The following is a 19853-nucleotide window of genomic DNA, read 5'->3' on the forward strand; positions in this document are numbered from 1 at the left end:
AAAAGCAAGAAAACCTTTTGGTTTTCTTTACATTTTCTGATACAGGAGTTTAATAACAAAATTTCAAAGTCAACAACCTCTACATTTTCAGGCAGAAATACCATCAGTATGTATGTTATCTCAGCATATATGTAAATTTGGTGATAAAAACTAAGCAATAAATTAACAGCTTTCCATTCATGCTCTAAAATACCTTGACTACTGCAAATGACTGCTGTAAGAAAACTCTTATAGGCACAAAAACCCATCTGCTTCACAGAAATTACCCCATCTACGAGTCCTTATTGACTCTGGGTTTTATAGATAATGGAGACAGAAAGAGAAGAAATGCCAAGTTAGAAGAAATTCTGCAAGGCAAACTATTTCTTGAAAATATCACCTGGGTTTAACAAACCTATACAGGATCATATTTAGACTTTGATCCTCATTTAATAAATAATTTGTCAACTTAATAGACAAAATTGGCAGTTGCAAACATTTCTTGCACATCTGAGATAAACTGAGATGGTTTGCTTGAGTAATCTGCACAAATTTAATCCTAGAAAACAGAATCTAGTACATGAATCCCTATGTAAATATCTATCAGAACTGCTCAGCTGAAATGCAATTTGGGATAACAGTAAGTGGAAATGACCTTTGTGCTAGTTAATTAATGTATTTCAAGAGTAGCTTATCATTGACTTGTATTACTAACATCAAATCATAAGAGATTTGAAGCTTTAGCACACCACCGTAGAATAAAAATTGATTTCACGTCATTAATATCCTGCTAATTTCATTCTAGCTACTGGACACATCTAGACTACATGGCTTTTCACGTGCCTGAGGAATCATATAGCCACATACCTGCTGAACCCAGTAGGAAAAATCCCTGCCTGGTTTGATTCAATATTCAGATCAAATAGATCTTGTTATTAAAGTGACAGCAGTGAAGAGGCAGGGAAAAATAACCAGCTAACCCGCATTCAATTAGTGCCCATTAAGATCAAGTTGGTATTTCCCATCCATTACAAAAGTCTCTCTATCATTGCACTGGGAAGAAGAAAACCTGTAGGTTCCCTTTCTTCTCCTGGTTAACTGTTACTTCATTAAAGTAGGGATTCAACAAGTCGTGCATACTAGAGGACAACACAGAGGAGCCACGTGCTAGCGAAAGGGGGACTGGGGATTCCTGCGTAGGGAGCGACCCCACAGTCAGCAGTGCCCGAGTAAAGGGTCTGGTGTCACTCCAGGTACCACAGCGCTGCTCCCTGAGTGGAGGAGCAGCCAAGGGGGTCTGCCTCTGGTCAGTGAAGTCCAGTTCCCAAAGCACATAAAAGTCCTTCCAATGACTGCTTTGGAAATGAGACAGTAACTCAAGTAAGTTCCTCTGAAAATACTTTCCCAGTGGAAGATCATCCCCAGACTTTCTGCCCCTCCCCACAAGTGCTGAGCTCTGCAGTACTATCAACAATATTCACTCTGTTGCTGTTTTTAAGTAACAAAGTATAAACACTTCCAGCAACCTCCCTTAAAGTTCAATATTATTACTTTTTGGCCAAACAACTTCCTCTTTGTTTATGAGAAAGCAATTTTATTTAGACAGGGAAATTTCGTAGGTTCCCAAGGACCCCATTCCTTTGCCCTCTGTACCAGCTCACAGCTGGCACACACACACACACACCAGCATGTCTGCTTCCAGTGAAAAACGTGCCTCAAAACATCCTGTGGGGATACCTACATCTCCATACAGCACCAGGGCAGAGAGCAAGCTCTGTGCTCCTGATCACTTGCACTGCTTGGCTGCTAGCTTGCTCCCAGGCTCCCTTCTGGAGAGCTCCAAACCAGTACTCGTGCTGGCATTGTTCTTGGAGCACAGGTCTCTCCTGTCACTGCTTGCACACAACAGTCAGTGGGGGTGATCCTACACGAGGTTAGGCTCTCAACTTCCTACTCATTCCTCCACCAGTTTCCCAAGAAATTGTGCAACTTCACAGACCCCCACACCACATCCTGTCCTGTGATGCATAACCTTATCCCTGTGGGCTGCAAAACAATCTCACATTTTTTAAAACATTCATTGTAAAAACAACAAAAGCACAAAACCCCCACCATTATATCTTCAAGACACAGAGGAGATACCATCTGGTGGCCAGAAGAGGCTCCTGAGCCAAGGACACGTACTGCGGGCACAGCCATCCATCTCATTTGGGCAGAGCTAGCCGTCGGACATGAGGCAATCCAAGCCGCTTGGCTTCCTGCATATAGACGGGCTACCTTTTTAAACTCAGCCCACTGCATAATTTAATGCGAGCAGCTGTTTTCTCTACATACTTGTCACCACACACTTACTTTTCCTGGTTATGTATGCCCTTTAATAAAATGACTACACGCTCAAGGTGCCACGTTAGCCACAGGTGGCCTGTCTCAGTTACCTGGCAGAAGATCACACGGCTTCTTGACAGACAGCAGGAGGTGATTACTTTCCTCACTTTTCCCCAGGCAGCCATGCCCCATTTGGATACTCTGTCTACATATTTCTATACCTGCAGGTATTTGTAGATATTAGAAAAAATGAAAAACATTGTCTATAACTGGATATTACAGCCAGTAAACCCAGGGGCAGAAGCCAAGACAAAGGAACTTGCTCAGCATCTGACACTGACTAGGTCCCAAATTCCCTGATGAATCCATTTAAAAAAAAAAAAAAAAAAAAGAGAGAGAGAGAGAAATAAACACTACCTGTTTTCTGGTCTGTCCACCCAAGATGTGCTAGAAGCATTGCTGACTTAAAAGGAAGATGTTTCCCACTTTCAGAGCTTTCTTTTATTTGACAGACGGATAAACAAGAGAGCAAGACAACTGAAAGAAAAGGTGCAATGTGGATGGATGGGTGGTGGTGAATATTGACACAGGAATCGCTTGTTAACAAGGCAGGCATCTCCCTTTATGAAATCAATTGTTAAAATTGGCACTCGTGTACCAAATTTATTTTTGATTTAATGGACCAGAATGATGCTATACCAAGGAAGAAATTGGCTCCAATACACCCATCCTCCTTCCAAAGAATTCAGAACAAAATGGAGTGCCCACCTATCATCATTCCACCTTCCAATAATAATAATAATAAAAAAAAATACTGCTGTGAGCACAAGGGCTCTTGGAAAAGCTCTGAGCCAACATGCTGTTACCAAGGATAGTCGCAGAGAATGTAACAGCAAATATATGCTGAATATTCAACTGAAATAAGCGTCAGCAGTATGCGAGTTTAGAAATGCAAAGAGAAGCATAGCCCAACTTTGATCTTCATCTGAATTGGTGATCCCAAGCAACTGCAGTATTTATACAGTGCTATCAGCCTGCAAGGAGCAGCTGCAAAGGAAAGAGCTGAAGCTGTATTTTGTTGTTTTGCAACAATGCCAGCTTTCTGGCCAAAATCATTCACTGTGGAAAACGAGATGACTGACTACACTGATAATATAATGCTTGAGGGTAGACTTCTAATCCCTCTTCCCATATAAATCCCTTTTTTAAAAAACATCTTCTTCGGATCAGTCAAGGTGTGCTAAGAGCATTCTGCCCACGAAGTTCATCCATCAAACAAACCGTCTCTTGAAGCGCCTTGTATCTCATGCCCCATAGAAAAAATTAATTGCAAACACAGTAAACTACTTCTGGGGGACAGACTGCATTTTCTAGTTTCCACTATATCCAGTAAGTTGAAAAGAGCTAAAGAAAATTGATTAAAAAGAAAAACTAAATGAGAAGAAGTGCAAGCTAATGGATGCTCAAATATGGGCTGACAAGAAAATCAAAATATTAAAATAAGAAAATAAATACCCCAGTACCTGTTAGATTCCCACTTCAGAATCACTCCACATAAGCTCCCTGTGCCAAATGGAGTTTGGTAAAATAAAACTCTCTTCAAGTAGTCTAATGCAAGTTGATATAACAACCAATTCACTCCTGCATTGATCGGTGACTGTGCAATCTCATTTAAAACATCCCAAAGTGCTGAGAGTTCTTGCTGGATGTTCATTCTCAAGAGGGTGGAAAATTGCAAGTGCCCTGCATAAAATTAAATGGGAAATTTGCTACCCAAAGGCACAGGTGCTTTTGAAGATGTGGCACCATGCAACAGCCCTGGTTGCATTCCATGTACTTCAAGGACATTATGCAATATACTATGATTTCACTGCCCAGCTGTTTATCTCAGCAACGTATAGCCTTTACAGATGCAAATGAAGTCCAAATCATGTCAGTAATTACAATGTAAAAAGCATCTGAGGCACTCCTGACTTAGCTAGCTCGAGTTCACGCACCCACACAGTACAGCAGAGCCTGAAAATCCCCCTGCAGTGGTTCCTCTATCCTGAACTCCACAATGCCCTCACTCAACTACCGCAAATAGCCATATATGCCACGTGCATTATGAATGCTGCTATGCTTTACTACACTGCTGTTACACTATAATGCTCATAGGAAGGCAGCTCCTTTAATTGACCTAATAAGCGTCCATGCCAGACTGCAGTTTCACTAGTGAAGGCATGAGCTAGAACTAGTTGCACATCTGTGACAGAGGCAAATATTATTTTCATTTACAAAATGGTAAACTAAATCACAATGAAATTAAGTGACTTCCCCATATTCACATAACGGATGACAGAGCAATAAATTGAACATATAAACCCTGGCTTTCAAGCCATTAGTTTTCATTTGCTCAGCGCACACATCCCCATAGCACAGTAGGTCTGTATTAATCAATCCGAGGAGCTTTTAACTACCCTGTGAATCTTTCACCACTGCTGCCAGGTTCTATAAGTACAGTGAAAAAGATGACATAGCATTCCTCTTCACCGGGATGACATTTGTGACTCTCGTGAATTGAAGATTCCTGGCAAAAATAAAATAAAATTTTAAAAAATGCACTAATTCCTCCTCACTGCCAAGCTACTTCATGGCCCCCACCACCTCCAGGCAGGCTGGGCGCAGTACCTGTGCCACCTTCTGCTGCTCTTGGGTCAAGGAACAGAGAGCTGCTTCCAGCATGACAATGCAGAGCTCCTGGGACACCAAAATGCCAGAACTCTATTGCTTGCTGAAATTTTAATCTACATCTCCCTCCACAATCTTTGCTATCATCTACAGGGAAGTTAAAAAAAAAAAAAAAAAAAAAAAAAAAAAAACAGCCAGAGATGTGATGTGACACAAGTGGGTAGCAGCAGTCTCTCTTGACTCTACAATCTTTCTAGAGCTTGACAACCACTGAGGAAAATACAAATTAGCTCCTCTTTCTTGCTCCTCTCTTCATAAAGCACAACAGCAGAAATCAGTTCATTCCCCAGCCACCACACTATGCTATCACTCCAGCTAAAAACAGTAAGTAAAATTATGCAGAAGTCTTTTCATGGTAAAATGTATATGGACTAAGAAAACATTGCAGATTCACTAATATTAACAGCATCCTTAAAAAAATAACAACTTTAAAAGTCACTCTATCATTAAAGGATAAGGGTAATCCATCCCCATTAGCCTCCATAATACATCTATTTTTATCTTTTCAAGTGTATAAAGATATGCCAAATTTTTCAAATTACTTCAGACTGCGTGCCTTCTAGCCACATCAAAACTCCTATAAAACACCACCTCAAGGGCACAACTCGAGCAGCGTTCTGACATTACAAAGGGTCACTACACAGGAAGTTAAGAGATTGAGTAAAGGCAGAAATTTGCAGAAAAAAAGTTTTTAGAGGTGTAGGAGCTTAGCAATTCAGTTCAGAATATGAAGAAAGATGTTCAACTACGTGTCAGTGCTCAAAGATGCAAGGAGGGAATTTTCTAGCCTGAGGAATCAGGTGTGTAACTCAACAGGAACCAAGCGACTGACTTGTCCAGATGCTTCTGCAAACCACCCAAGGTATCCATCATCACCAAGGGGCACCTAAGTGCTTCTGAAATGTGCTCGGCCAGCACAGCTCTTCTCCTGGTCAGCTTTTCTCTAACATGCAGACAGCAGCAAGTGTTCAGGGCTCAAAGTACTACTACATCTTCAGAAGTAACACAAGGCCCCGATGCCCAGCTTACATCTCATTTGATACTTTAGATGGCAGAGCACTGTTTCATGCCACGTTGGTGGCAGCAGTTCAAAGACTGACACAAAGAAACACCTCCCCAAATTACCAACATCATAATCCTATTGTACCTGAGTTTTCCTTGTAATTATAATAACATAGTATGAATTCTTACACTAATGCAATCGTGAACAAGCTGAGAAAAGTCCCACGAGGAACCAGGGGCATGTCAGCTCTGAAAACTAGATGAAATACTTGTCCTCTGAAACACCCTGGAGCTGCTCAGTGCTGTGGACCTGTTTGCTCATACAATCTGCCCTCTACAGAGCCTAGATGTGTTTGCAGAAATGCTTCTTAAGTGCCAGGCACCCAGCACACAGAACGCACTAGCTGCTCAGAAGGGCAGAAGTGCCCACCCTCCTGCTGCTGCTTTACAGCTGCGTGGTTGGATTTAGAAATCAAAGGTACTTCAAGCCAGAGCCTCTGGGTTAGCTATCCCTTCATTCTTGAAAAGCTGGAGGCTCACATTATGAAAGAGAACAAAAAAATAATCACCCAGCAACACCCTTGTATTCCATCAGGAAGCACAAGCCACGGCACATTCAGAAGTTTCTCCACAGACTAACACACAGCATTAAGACGACACACTGCAGCTATTTTGCCCTCCTGCTATTCCACATACAGCAGCTTCTTTTCTTCCCCCGCCATCTGCTAGTTTGCTGCAGTCTGCTGGGACAGTGCTGCCCTCTCCTTCTCTCCCCTCCTTGGCTGCTCGAGGGGACAGTGACAGATCCCAGCATTTCCAGCCCCTGTGCTCAGCTCTCCTCCCATGAGCATTAAGGCAGAGTTACTCTCAGGAATGAACAGGGCTCTGCTCACCTACAGCATACCTGTGGCCTCCACCAGTTACGTGCCAGGCACCGGAGCACCTCATCAGGGGTTAGGAGGTAATCACTGCTTACCGAGGACATGCTTTTTCCTCTTACCCTCAGGTGTCATTTTGGTTAAAACAGATGTCTGCACTACCTGCATCACAGGAAGCTTCGGAGAGAAACAAAGGCAGGCAGCATCAACAGTGCCTACACACAGCTTCATATTGGGCCAGGTAGTAAAGGGAAACTAGAAAACTTCATCAGCTAGGTTGAACAGCAATCTTTAAACATCTATTGCTTATAAACCTCAGCGTGACATGTAGCAAGTAACTATTTCTGATTACCACTACACTTTAAGAGGAAAAAAAAAAAAGCGCTATTTAAAAAGTTCACCACAGTTGTAGCCAGTTAGGAAGGAAATTGGAATGCTTGCCTGACTGCTTTATTAGTCGGGTTGCTAGAAAAAAGAACAGCGCATCCAAAAATAATGACGATGTTGTCTGGGTCTAAACAGTTTCTTCAGCATCTCACATACACATTCAAGCAGTAAGTACTATTATTCTGTGCTTATAACCCCATGCCTCCAAGTCCACAACTACAATTCAACATCTGACCTCTCCTTTAAGCAGATTTACAAGGCAGTATAGTGGAAGCGTTCACAATCAGCTGGCGAGGAAGCGTTATGAATCATAACTCCACAGCAAACAATTGCTAGCTCTTCTGAGCTGCAAGATTAGGACAAACCTAGCATTCAAAGAAAAAAAAAAAAAGGAAAAAGAAATGGATGAAGGAAAATATGCACAGCCTTCTGCATCTATGTAAAACCAAATCAACCTCAGAGATCATTTAAGATGGTATCAAACGCCTTCCATCCCCAAAGCTCTGAACTACAGTTAACCTCTTCTGCTATTTCTTCAGCGAGCAACTACAAATAACACCGTGCCTTCACCAGGCGCTTTTCACACTCGCAGCTCTCCCAGCACTTCCCACAGAAGCGCACCAACACAGCCCGAGCGCGGCGTTCCCCGGGGTGGGGAGCCACTGATGCACGGGGCGGGATGCCAGCGTGAAGGTGAGTTTTGGCAGCGTGGTGTCGTTTACCGAAGGCGGATTTTTCCTCCTCTCCCATCCCTACGCGGTGGCACTTCCTAAAACAGAAACCAGCCGAGAGCCACCGTAACCCTTCGGTGTCACGGGGGCAGGACGGTGGCAGCCCCTCGCAGTGACTTACCAGGCCGTCCTGGCCCCGGCGAGGGCTGCGTCCAGCGGGGGCGAGCAGAGGGGTCCGTCGGGCGCCTCTCGGGTCGATGCAGGTGCCGTGATCTGGAGGAAAATCCGCTTTTCCCTCGGAGAAACACTCGCGGCTCGCCGCCAGTCCTGTGCCCGGTGAATGCCCGCGGAGACGCTCCGGGTGCGGGGGGCTCCGGGCTCTGCCTGCCGGGGGAGGGAGCCGTCACCGCCGCGCTTCCAAGTTCCCCCCGCGGGGCACCGGCCCCTTCCCCGGCCTTCCCGGGGCTCCCCCCCTTTATCCCAGCGGGGCCCCAGCCCGCAAAGGGCCCCGCCAGCAGCGCCCGAGCCCCCCGGGGGGCAGCGGGGACCCGCCCGCCCCCTGCCCGCGGCCGCCCCCATTACCCTGGCAACCGAGGCACCCGCGGGGCTCTCCCACCTCGCCTCGCCGCTCTGCTCAGCGCCCCTCAGGCCGCGGCGAGGAGGAGGAGGAGGAGGAGGAGGAGAGGCAGGAGGCAGGCAGCGGCCGCACCGCGCCTCCCGCCGGCAGCCCGAGCCCGGCGGGGCGGGACGGGGGCGGACCCGGCCCCAGCCCCGCTGCCGGTACCTGGGGGCGGCCGAGGGGCTCCGGACCCTCCCCGAGGAACTCGGCGCCCTCGGGCCGCCTGCAGGTGCCCAAACCCGCGGTGAGATTCAGTCCCTGCCTCCTGCGAGGTCCCTGCCTTCAGCGAGGTCTTCGCTCCGGGTTGCGAGCCTCCCTCTTCCTTTTCGCTGATTTTTGTTCTCCTGCTGTTTTCAGCGGCCGTGCAGAGTGTGAGTCTGCCTTCTGCCTGTCCCGCGCTTTTACTTATTTCTGTGTTTATTACTGCACCGCCAAACCGTTATCAGTCACACCGCCTTCAACAAAATCACTCGGAGATGCACAGCTCTTATAAGCAGATCCGTCACATGGGCACAAGCCTTTGCTGTTGGCTAGAATGAGTTTCCACACATTAATTAGCTGTGCAAAGTAGCTTGCACGCTTCTTAGGGATGTGCTCCACCAGCTTCTCCAGCAGATAGGATAAGATTTTTATTCCTATCCTTTTCCTCCAGAAATAACTCACCCTGAAAGGACCCCAATGTCTGTGAGAAGCCCCCGGACAGATGCTGGGAAGCATCTCTACCCAGAGCATTTACCAACATCTCTACCCTATCTTAAAAGCCCCTGCGTAGTGTCCATGTTTCTCCCCTTTTCTAAGATCCTGAGGAGTTACTTCATTTGGATGTTATCAAAACCAGGCTTATATGCGATGGGCCTGCTGGTTGGCACCAAAAGCAGGGATGTCCCAGTATCTTGTGGCTGCGGCGTGCCTTGCACACTGGCTCCCTGGCAATGACTGGTACCTGGAACAGTTGTAATTTTTCAAGTGATAAATTCTGAAGAAAAAAAAATCCAAACCATGCCTTTTATAAAGTTATCCATCTTATGTTGATGACTGCAGCAGTAGAAAAGTTCCCACACACCTGGTTATGCTCTCCTAAAAATTTCTCATCCAGACTGCAGTAAAGGGGTCATTTTACCCCAGCTTTGGAAGGTGCAAGTTTCCAGCACTGTGTGCGGTGGCTGTGACACCAGGGCGATACCCACTGGTGCTCACAAGACCAGTGCCAGCTGTCCTGCTCGCTGTCATATCTGCGGTGCTCCGAGGCTGGGTCAGTGCTTTCCCTTCACAGGGCTGTTGATCCAATAACTACACATTACCCTGTGGCACTTCCTTCAAAAAGATTCAATAAGCATTAATTACAAGAAAAAATGGAGCTGCTGCCTCAGGTGTCGGTGCCGAGACTTGTCTAAGCTGGGGCTGTTCCCCATGGACGCAGTGAGGTGCTGTAAGTGCCCCTCTGTAGCCAAGTGCATGAAAAAGGCAAAGAGGTTTTCAGAGTTGCTCCAGGTAGGTTCTATTTTTCATAAAATGTTTAATTTAACAGTGACCTAGTTTTGCAACAGCTTTCAGTGCCTTGGCTTTTCTTATCTCCTGTGTCTTAGCCTACATCATTAGAACAACAGAGCAATAGGTTTTACAGACATTCCTACAGCAAACTAAATAAGACCTTAGCTCATGCATTAATTCTTCTTCTCTCCTATTTCATTTCTTAGAACTGCTATAGCATAATTTCTTTGTAGCTTTAAGGAGGTTTTAGCATATCTTTTATGTTACATACTGTAGATTTTTTTAAAGCGTCAGTTCAAAGCCCTTTGCTTATTTCATGGTACAGTTTCAGGTATCAGACCGTAGAAGCAGTCTTGATTTCCTCGGCTTTTTACAGAAGAATCCTTTGTTTTGTAAACTTTCAATTAACCTTATCAAATTGGTGGCTAGATTGACTAGCAAGTTTGAAGGTTTACAAGCAGTACAGACTCATCCTAGCATTCAGTAGGAGCAAGTTATGGGGTACTGTTAATTTTGCCCACCTTACTTCCCCTCTGTGGAGTTTCAGAAGGAGAAAACCATTCTGCATCATGTCGTTGTAACCAGTAGGCTGCAGAACAAGTGATGTTCACTCTTCTTTTGCTTTGCATTACTTCCAGTAGGTATTCTCAGCTACAGTTTCATGGTACTCCTCTGCAGTTCTTAGCTCGTCTTTATAGGGCAAGACTGCAAAAACTTCTAATGCTCTACCCTGTGCACTAAGTTCTGTACGGATTCAGCAGAAAAAGGCAGCAGTTGGCAAAATGGTTGATTTCAGCCATTCCACCCCAAACCAACTGAGGTCTGCAGAAAGCTGGCTCTTCCTTTCACCTCCATCAGAAGGACTCTTGGGAACTTTTATCAGCAGACAGTCAAGTACTTGGGCCTTGCACCTCCGAGTCCTTCCTGTGCATACCCTTCCCTAGAGGGAAAGCCGGTTAGGAAATGCTGCCCCATCTGCCAGACTTTTATGAGTGCAGAAGCTTTCTGTACAGGGAGAACTCTCCCACAGGGATCTCTGCCCACAAGAGGTTTGCTTTGATCCACGTTAACATGTTTTGCAGAAATTTAACTTGTCAGGCTGAAGAAGGCAGGTAGCATGTACTGACAGTTTCTGAGCCACGAGTTAAACAGAATGAGCCAAATGTATACCTCTATATCTACAAGGATTATGAGAGCTATAAGAACAAAACTGACATAATAGGAAACATCCAGAGCCCCGCAGGGCCAGCATGCACCACCCTTGTTGAGCTCCACTGAATTTCTGTCTTTGTGCAACAGGATTGCAGCTGTCTTCGCAACTGAAATTTTGGGTGATCTTTGACAAACTTCTCATTGACCTCTCATCATTAGGAAAAAAAAAAATAAATGGAAAAAAAAAAAATGACCAGTGGTGAATTTCAGGCATGGGAGAACTTGTTGCTTCAGTCTGGAGAAATCACCAAACCAAAAATACTGAGAAGAAATTCTTTGTATAAAGTTTAAAATATCAGAACGCCATTAGTAATGGACCCTCTGTTCATTTTTATCAATAAAAAAAATACTGTGGAAAAGAAATCTGCATTCTTTGCAAATACACCAGGGACAGTTTAGAAGACCTTATTTGCTGGATGTTTTAAACAGAGGTTTGTGTAAGGAGCTTTGTCTCATGCTGTCTGGGAACAGTTTGGGGACTGGAATCCCAAATAGGACCAAGAGCAATGCAGCTAATCAGAAGGGAAATGATACCATTTCCTGAACACTCTAGTACTTGCTCAAGCATAACAGAGGTGTCCTTTTCTCTCCTGTCTTGAAGATCTGAACAAATCAGAGCACTAGCCGAGTGAGATCAGCAGTCTCCTGCTTTCCTGTGCTAGCAGCATGTCTTTAGAGGGGATTTTTGTTTTTTCTATCTTTAACAGCAAGGACTCTGCTAAAATTTCTCCGCCACTTCTTTCTAATCACCAGGAGATCAGTTCCTTGATGGCTATCATTGTTTCTTCTTTTCTGTCCTTTAGTCAGGATCCTGCCATCAATCTCATCAGAACTTGCCAGGTTTTCCAGGGCCAGGTAGATTCTCCACTTTTGCCACATTCAATGCCAAAGTATTATGAAAGCTCTCTGCGCTAAATGGCAGGAATGGGTGAATTCGCATTGAATTCAGGCTCTATCCAGTCAGTCTGTTCCTACTGGACTGGAAAAGGTGCATAAGGAATACTCGCCTTGAGTAGATTACAAAATCCTTGGCTATTTTCTTCTGCAACACTGCAGAAGATTCCTGTGGACTTTTTCTGTTTGAAATAGGTTTTATCATGATTAATTACATAAGCTGTGATGGGAGCTGGTGTGCGGTGGGAATGAGGAGCCTGAAGTGTGGAGGAAGGCATGAAATGTGTTTATAAAAACCTTGAAACTAGCAAGATGCAGTATGTGCCTTCCATAGTCCTGATCATGCTGTTTGTATGCTATAGCCCTCTCATCACTGTTTATCTGCATCTTATTAAACTGTACATTTGTCACAGCAGAAACAATATAATCTCCTGCTTTTGAAAAGCATTTAACATATGGAAGAAATTGCAAACACCACCATAAAACATATTTCTTTTCTGTGCTTGGATGATTTATAGTACCCACTAACACAGCTCCAGCATCAAAATGCATGTCCGTGTATGTCTGTATCTATCTATACATGTTCACCTTGTGTACACGCAAGTATTTCTATATAAAAAAATCTAACCTATAATAGTTATAAAAACTTTACAGGCTGTTGATGGTTTATCTAAACCATATGGTGCCATTTCTCCCCCTTTGGCTAATTTATGTAGCTGAACACCACAGTGAATTTTTTGGTTTGGGCAGTGGAGTTTAACACTTGACATTTGCTTTTGGTGTATATTTATTTACTTACTTTGTTTCTGTTTACTTGTTTTTCTGTTAACAGCAGTAAAGTCTGAGCAGTCAAAGATTTCTACAATTTGAATCAGAATAGTACCTAAAAATCACTTTCAAGCTAAAGTGAATATTAATGGATGATTTTTCAATTATTGCTGAGAAAGTACCACACATGGGAGAAGATATGGCTGAAGTTACCTTTAGCTTTGCAAATCCCTCTTACCTACAAAGCCAGGCATCCAGATGTCTCGAGCAGTTGTACAAATCTCAGTGGTGCGAAATATGAGATGGATCCTGGGCTCAGGTCTCATCTTCTACCTCTGCAGCCAGAAGAGCTTCACCAGAAACTCTTGATGACACACTCCTTAATTCGATAAGCCTGCTAACCTATGGTAATAGAGACCGATAGAGCCCCTTTAAATTAGAAACATTCCAAACTCTTCTGCTCTGTTAAACAAGAGCGTGAGAATAACATACTTGTGGAAAGCTCAATAAATAATATATAAGACCAGTTTTACAAAAACATGGGTTTCATTTTTTTCTCTCATCCAAGAAACTGCTTCAAATCTGCATCACTGTTATCAACACCACAAATCTTTAAATACACTTCATTATCAGGATCTCAAAGGGCATTATACACACTGATGAAACAGTAAGCCCTCACTTGCAGGTGAATAACTACAGTGGGCATGGTTAAAGTTCCACTATTAGTTGAAGGTCTGTTTTCTTTTGATGTACTGCACCCTGTGTTCAGATTGTTGATACTTTTATGAAACTATGGCCTCTTGGCTGAAATGTTTCATTTTATGGATCAACACAAGGCTGGCTTCTAATTTTTCATCTTTACTTTTTTTAAAGTTTCAGCAAAAATTGTTTAACTCCCTCCAGCGAGATCTGGAGGGGAAGGAAAAAAAAAAAAAAGGCTTTTTCCCATGTTAAATATATTCTTGTAACTGAATATTCCCATGTTTTGAGGCTACCATTAAAAATGTATCAAGGAGATGGGCCTGGGTGACAAGGATGTGTCGTTCTGTGAAAATCTGCTCAAATTTTGACAAGTTACAAATTCTGAAATTTTCAACTTGCTCTTGCTTACATTCTTAGCAACTGAAGGCTAAATTCCCCAGAAGCTGACTGCAGTGATGCATATTCAGATTAGTATAGTTAATTTTAACTAAACATGTAAATTACTCAGTGGGTTGTTTTTTGTTTTTCTTTCTTTCTTTCTGCTTCTTATCAAATTGTAGCACAGAAGGGGACTGAAAATCCCTTAGCCTGTCCCACTGCCTAAGGTAGGATCAGCTGTGCCTAAGTTACTACTGACATGTCCTTGAAGGCATTCAGTGCCAGAGATACCAAAGACACTCCAGGAAATTTATTCTTGTGTTTAGGGAAATGCTATCTGTGTTCATCCTGATATTGAAGATGAATCTCTGTTGTTAAAATTGGAACCCATTATTTCTTGTCCTTCATCATGGATATAGAGAGCAGATTATCCCTGTTCTCTTTGGAACAAACTGCCACTTTTTTTTTTTTTTTTTAAAGACTTTTGTCCATTTTTCAGCATCAAGCTAGACAGCATTGGTTCTTTTTCCTTACAGTCTATGTTTTTTTCATGCCACCCGATTCTGATTAGTCCATCCTGTGGACACTTGGTCCGTCCTGCGGAATCTGCACCTGCACAGGCAGCGCAGGATGGTGTTCCTTTCTTTTGCACTAGCCCAGCATTATTGACTCCTGTTCTATTTGTGGTCTACAATGCCTGCTAAATCTTTAACCACAGGATCGCTTTGAAGATGGTTCTTTGCTGTCCTGCATTTCTGTAGCTCCTCATTACTGTCTAAAGGTAGCTCTTCCTATATTGAATGCTTCCCACATTTTCCAGATCATATCTGCAATTTATCATGATCACTGAATTTTGATCCTGGCTTCTAACATACTTGCAGTCTCTTGCTGCTTGAAATTATCTGCAAATTTAATAACAATTCTCTGTGTGTCATCATCCAGCTCATTAATGAATTTAATGAATACTGCCAGACCTAGAGCAATCCTCTGTGGAACTTATGCAACTCATTCTTACATTTTGACAATGAAATATCTGTTTGAGTAAGGTCTGTTAATGGATTTTGGTATGGGCATTTATAAGTTAACTAGCTTCTGCAAGCTAGTAGTTTAAAACTCTTTCTTTCTGTTTTCTTGTTGTCATTTGCCAGGAAATTCTTTTACTAAAATATTGATGGGACTCAGACTTCAAAAGAGACTGAGCAGCAGTGATGCAAATTCTATATTTTACTGAAATATTTAATTGTGGGAAATGTCTTGAGGTGCACTTTTATTAGCATTCCCAAGAGGTAGTCACTCATAAGATACTGCCTGTCTTACTTTTTCCTTCCTTCTTAAAAGGCTTCTCAGATTTTTGTTCAGCAGCTAATGGCAATAACACAGAGGAAAGCATAAATATTGAAACACTGAGAAAGTCCTTAACACCCCATAGGACCACCTCAGCCTGAGTAAAATTTTTACTTTTGCAGTGGCTTAGAGAACTTATGCTGGAGTATTTTCTTCCTTCGAACCCCATATTGTGCAAAGGAACAGTACCCTCCATGACAGTTAGAACATATTTAGAAAAGGCCCACAGATCAGCTCATGTGGCTGTGAGCTATAATCTACCCACACATGCTACAAAAACAGAGCTCTTTTTGATCTGCTATAATCAGGTGGTCCTCCTCATCCTTTCAGAACACAAAGGAAATTTTCTCTTTCTGAGATGCTCAACTATTCACTTGTTCAAATAATCAGGAAAAAACAGAAGTAACTATGGTGTCTTCCTTTCTAATGCACCAAGTCTTTCTTGCTTCTGCCTGTCTGATACGTGGACTTTCCAAACTGAGTAGCTTTAAATGTATTTCAGAGCAACTAACTTTGGAGAGCTAGCCTAGATGAGAACTCAAAAGTCACCTTGAAATGACAGCCACATTTCTGTTCATTATTAGATTTCATACTTTTGTTTTGCTTCACAGCTCCGAAAGCTCTCCACGAAGATGAAACTGTGACCATCTGTGTCCACATCTGCAAGGAGCTGCATGTTCACCTGCTGCAGTCCCCACGGACGTGGCCTCCAGGACAACCAGCCCAGCCCACCAGTCCTCTGGGGCTGAAGCACCATGTCAGGATCCAACTGATCTAACAGGTACCTGCTACCAAAATGCTCTCTCCTCACTCGGGTCCTGGACACACACACCCCACATGTCCATCAACTGGATCTAGCGGTCATGGGGCCACAAAAGAGGATGGTTTGGCAGGTCTGATGGAAAACAAAGCCAACAAATGAAGACTACTCTGCAGCTAGAAGAGGGGGGCGAGACTGCATGTTTCAAAGGCTACTTGATTTTAGCTCATTTTAGAAGCAATGCAATGCGTTACCTCTGCCTGCTCTCTGCATATTTATCTCCTTCCTACCTTCTAGCCTTCATACATAAGCCCCTGCCCACACGTTTCTAGAAGTCTGTTTTTAATTATTTAAAGCAGTTTTTGTTTTTAACCTACAGCTTTAAATCCTGCACTTGATGACAAAACCCAGCCTTAGCTCTTCCCTAAGAGTCATCTTTTTAAAAGCAGCTGCACTCGTTCAGTCTTTACTATACCAGTTTGTATGTTAATCTTTCAGTCAATTTCACAGTAATTTAGATTATCAGAAATTAATTCCCAACAAAGCTAAAAATACTCTGCTCGTTCTCCTTGAAGGACAGCTTTGTCTGATGGGGATGGTACGCTGAGCAAGTAGCAGGAATGCTCTCCTGCACTACGTGGCCATTTCACCTTATGAACTCTGACAGGCAAGTGGTTAGGTCCTCCCCTAAGACAACATCCCAGACTTCCTTTGTAGCCACTGTGGTGCCATTAATTCACCTATTTTAGATACAGATTTGATGGTGGAATGTATTGCTCTCTGGAGATGACACCTTCTCTTCCTCCTCTTGGGGAGAGCTGGGACAACAAGCTCAGACCAGCTGCTAAAGGGTGGATGCTGGGGAGAAGAGGCTCAACTAAGAGACTTCAGTCAGCAGGGATTTGTTTCTGCACAAACCATTAGCCTTCGGGGTTGTTTCCTAAACCTGAGGAGGAACTAAGAGAAAAAGACCAGGCTGGACCACAGCACGTTTAATTCTTGGGGCTTAATGCTTCTTTTTCACAATTAATGACCTATCCTGTTACACATTTTTAAAGGAATGTTGCAAAAATGACAAAGGCAAATGCGAAAGAAAAATGCAAAAATAACCTAATATTGCAACAGCCTTACACGTCATGTATGAGGTCTCAGAAAACCCAAGGGTCCCAAGCTTTGCTGTCACCATTAAAATGAGATCCTGAGACCAGTGGCTCAATGCATAACAGTTTTCATACACAACAATGCAAATTACTATTCCAGGAGAAAACAGGACCTGCTTCAAAGATACTTTTTACACACAACTTCAGCTGCAGGGACAGCAGGCTTAATCCAGCAGTATTATCAAGCAATTTTTCTCTATGACTGACCCTGCACATCCACAATTTCAGTGCCTGTACACTGCATTGCTGGCCACAAAAGCTAGACTGCCAAGAAAAATCCTGAAAAGGAAACTGATAAAATCAAAGACAAAATGAAAGATGAAAACAGATGTAACACCAATCAAAGACCCAATTTTATCTTCCTGTCCTCTTCGTTTGCTGCCTTAGGACACCCTATCATGGTCAAGATACAATCCTAATTTTCCCCTGATTGTGTTAAAGCTGTCCCAGCATTTTTTCCCAGTACAGGGCTACAGGGCTGGATAAGCAACTGTGTGCTACTCAAGTTTCATATTCAGGTATTCAAGCTTTAGTGTAAGAAGAAAACTTTGGCAAAAGTTGAACAGACTGCCTTTGCATGGGGTTTCAAATAGCTGGAAATTATCTGTTTTTAATATAGCAGCTAGATGCATCTCCACACTTGTAAGCATTTTGGTCTTAGGCAGATTAAGGTTCTCAGGGAAAAAAATACCATTTAGAGCTGCAGAGGCCATGGGAATGTCCTGCGGTCTTAAACTGCCCATTGTCAATGCCACAACTTTATTTACACAGAGAGCACTTCCACAGCAGCTGCTGAAAAATACCCAGAGCCAGCAAAAAAGAATGGAGAGCAAAATCTTTTCAGAAGTGTTGTGCCATCTGGTCCTTACCGTGCATGTAAATATTGTCCTTTTGTAAAAAGTCCCCAGCACATCATAGGTTTTACTCAGTCTCTTCACAATGTTCTTCTTTCAGTGCTTCTGCCTTAAATTTGAGCGGGTACTGCAGATTCAGAGAATATACATATGTTGCCTATCAGCTCCTTGCTTTTTGTCCAACTTCATTATTTAGAAGAAAATTGCAACATCTCCACTGTAAGAAATATATTTCCTTGCTTAAACCTGTTCTTTCACAGGTCTGGAACATTGCATGGAGGCTGCTGTTTGCTGCAATTAACAGTCTCAGGAAGTTAAAGACCACGACTAATGCTGTGTTCCAGCAGGATTCCAATTCCTCATTCTCCTTTTCTTTGGGAAGCAAATGCAATGACATTTGCAATCATTTTTTTCTACCTCTTATTTTTGAAAAACAGGTAGTTCTGTACTGTGCTTGATTAATTTTCCTAGCTGAAACTCAAGTCTCCAGGGCAGCATTCATTCGTTTATTCTCTACCAGCATGATAATGTCTGTTTTCCTCAGATGTTACTCTGTCCATGTGTCCCCTCTCCACTATTCCCCACCACCACGGGACAGCTCTGCCCCTCGGTACCTATATAAAAGCATAGCCTCCTGTTTCTCTTTGCCTACCCAGCACGTCAGGACTTCAGGCAGACCACAGGAGAGTGGCCTGGCCCAGCCCTTCACTTTTGTGCATTACAGGCCACAATGAACATGGAAAAGTTCAAACAAAAGGGGATCCCTGAACTTGTGTTGTTTTCTGTCTATAAGCAGTACCTCATATCTCATATTCTCATGCTTCCCATGCCTGTGACGTACATTCGCTAAGTCATTTCTTTCATAGTGTCAATGTGGAATTGTGCATTTCTCTAGAAAAAAAAAAAAAATGGGGAGACTGGCATCATGTTTACTGCTAACTCTGCTAGCGCTGGAGCAAGAGAACAGCATGTGTCTCGAGCCTGGCACCAGACATTTTGGCATTGTCAATTTCTCTACTGTCCAGAAGTTACAATAGCATTCTGAAACACAGATTTGGGTCTAGCTCTACAGAATTGGTATTCTTAATTCAAAATACATGGTTCTTGTAGGAGCTACAGTTCATAAATACAGAAGTAATATTCCCCCCACCAAATCCCTACCTTTTGTCTGCAATGTTCAGCTAGACACAACAATCCTCGTTATTCCTCTTCCCATCACTGCTATCATTTCCACTGGACTCAGTGAACATCAAATGCCACTAACATGCATAAGGGAGAGAGAAATAAAGGGTGAGAAGCTCTCATTAAGCATTTACGTTATCAGAAATAGACTGACCAGGGCTAGGGACTGGTACAACAGCAATCTGCTCAAAAGATGAACAGTTCTTGCTCCACATCACTGAACAGGCTGTGTCCTGAGACGTGCTCTCTCTCTCTCTCCCAGGAACACAAGTCCCGTGTACCTGGCACAGTGACCTGGCCTGCCCCAAGTAGTGAAGATGAATGCACTGAGCCTTTACCCTGCAATTTGGACAAATTTGGTAACAGCCCCTGAAGTCTTTGGTGGTCTGGCTGCATAGCTACACAAAGGGAGATGACCCAGCATGGGCATTTCCAGAATACACAGAGATAAATCTAAAACTCTTGTCTTCCCAGAATATAAACTAAACCCTCACAGTCTACCCTTTTTTAGGGTATA

General features: G+C 43.3%; 1 protein-coding gene across 3 annotated transcripts in view; it reads right to left on the minus strand.

Annotated features, from left to right (window-relative positions):
- The window catches only part of RGS6 (regulator of G protein signaling 6), a 264657-nt gene extending 256034 nt beyond the window's left edge, over positions 1 to 8623 (minus strand). Inside the window, exons 1-2 of one of the 3 annotated variants that reach the window (XM_032189517.1) lie at positions 8589 to 8623; positions 8154 to 8356 (exon numbers count right to left, since the gene is read on the minus strand). The gene's annotated coding sequence lies outside the window, so the exon portion shown is untranslated. Of the gene's footprint in view, positions 1 to 6605; positions 6624 to 8153; positions 8357 to 8554 lie in introns of those variants that run through there. The other 2 variants (XM_032189516.1, XM_032189518.1) reach the window with 2 other exon arrangements.
- Positions 8624 to 19853: the final 11230 nt, after the last annotated feature.

The sequence above is a fragment of the Aythya fuligula genome, chromosome 5, assembly GCF_009819795.1.
Source record: "Aythya fuligula isolate bAytFul2 chromosome 5, bAytFul2.pri, whole genome shotgun sequence".
Lineage (NCBI taxonomy): Eukaryota > Metazoa > Chordata > Aves > Anseriformes > Anatidae > Aythya > Aythya fuligula.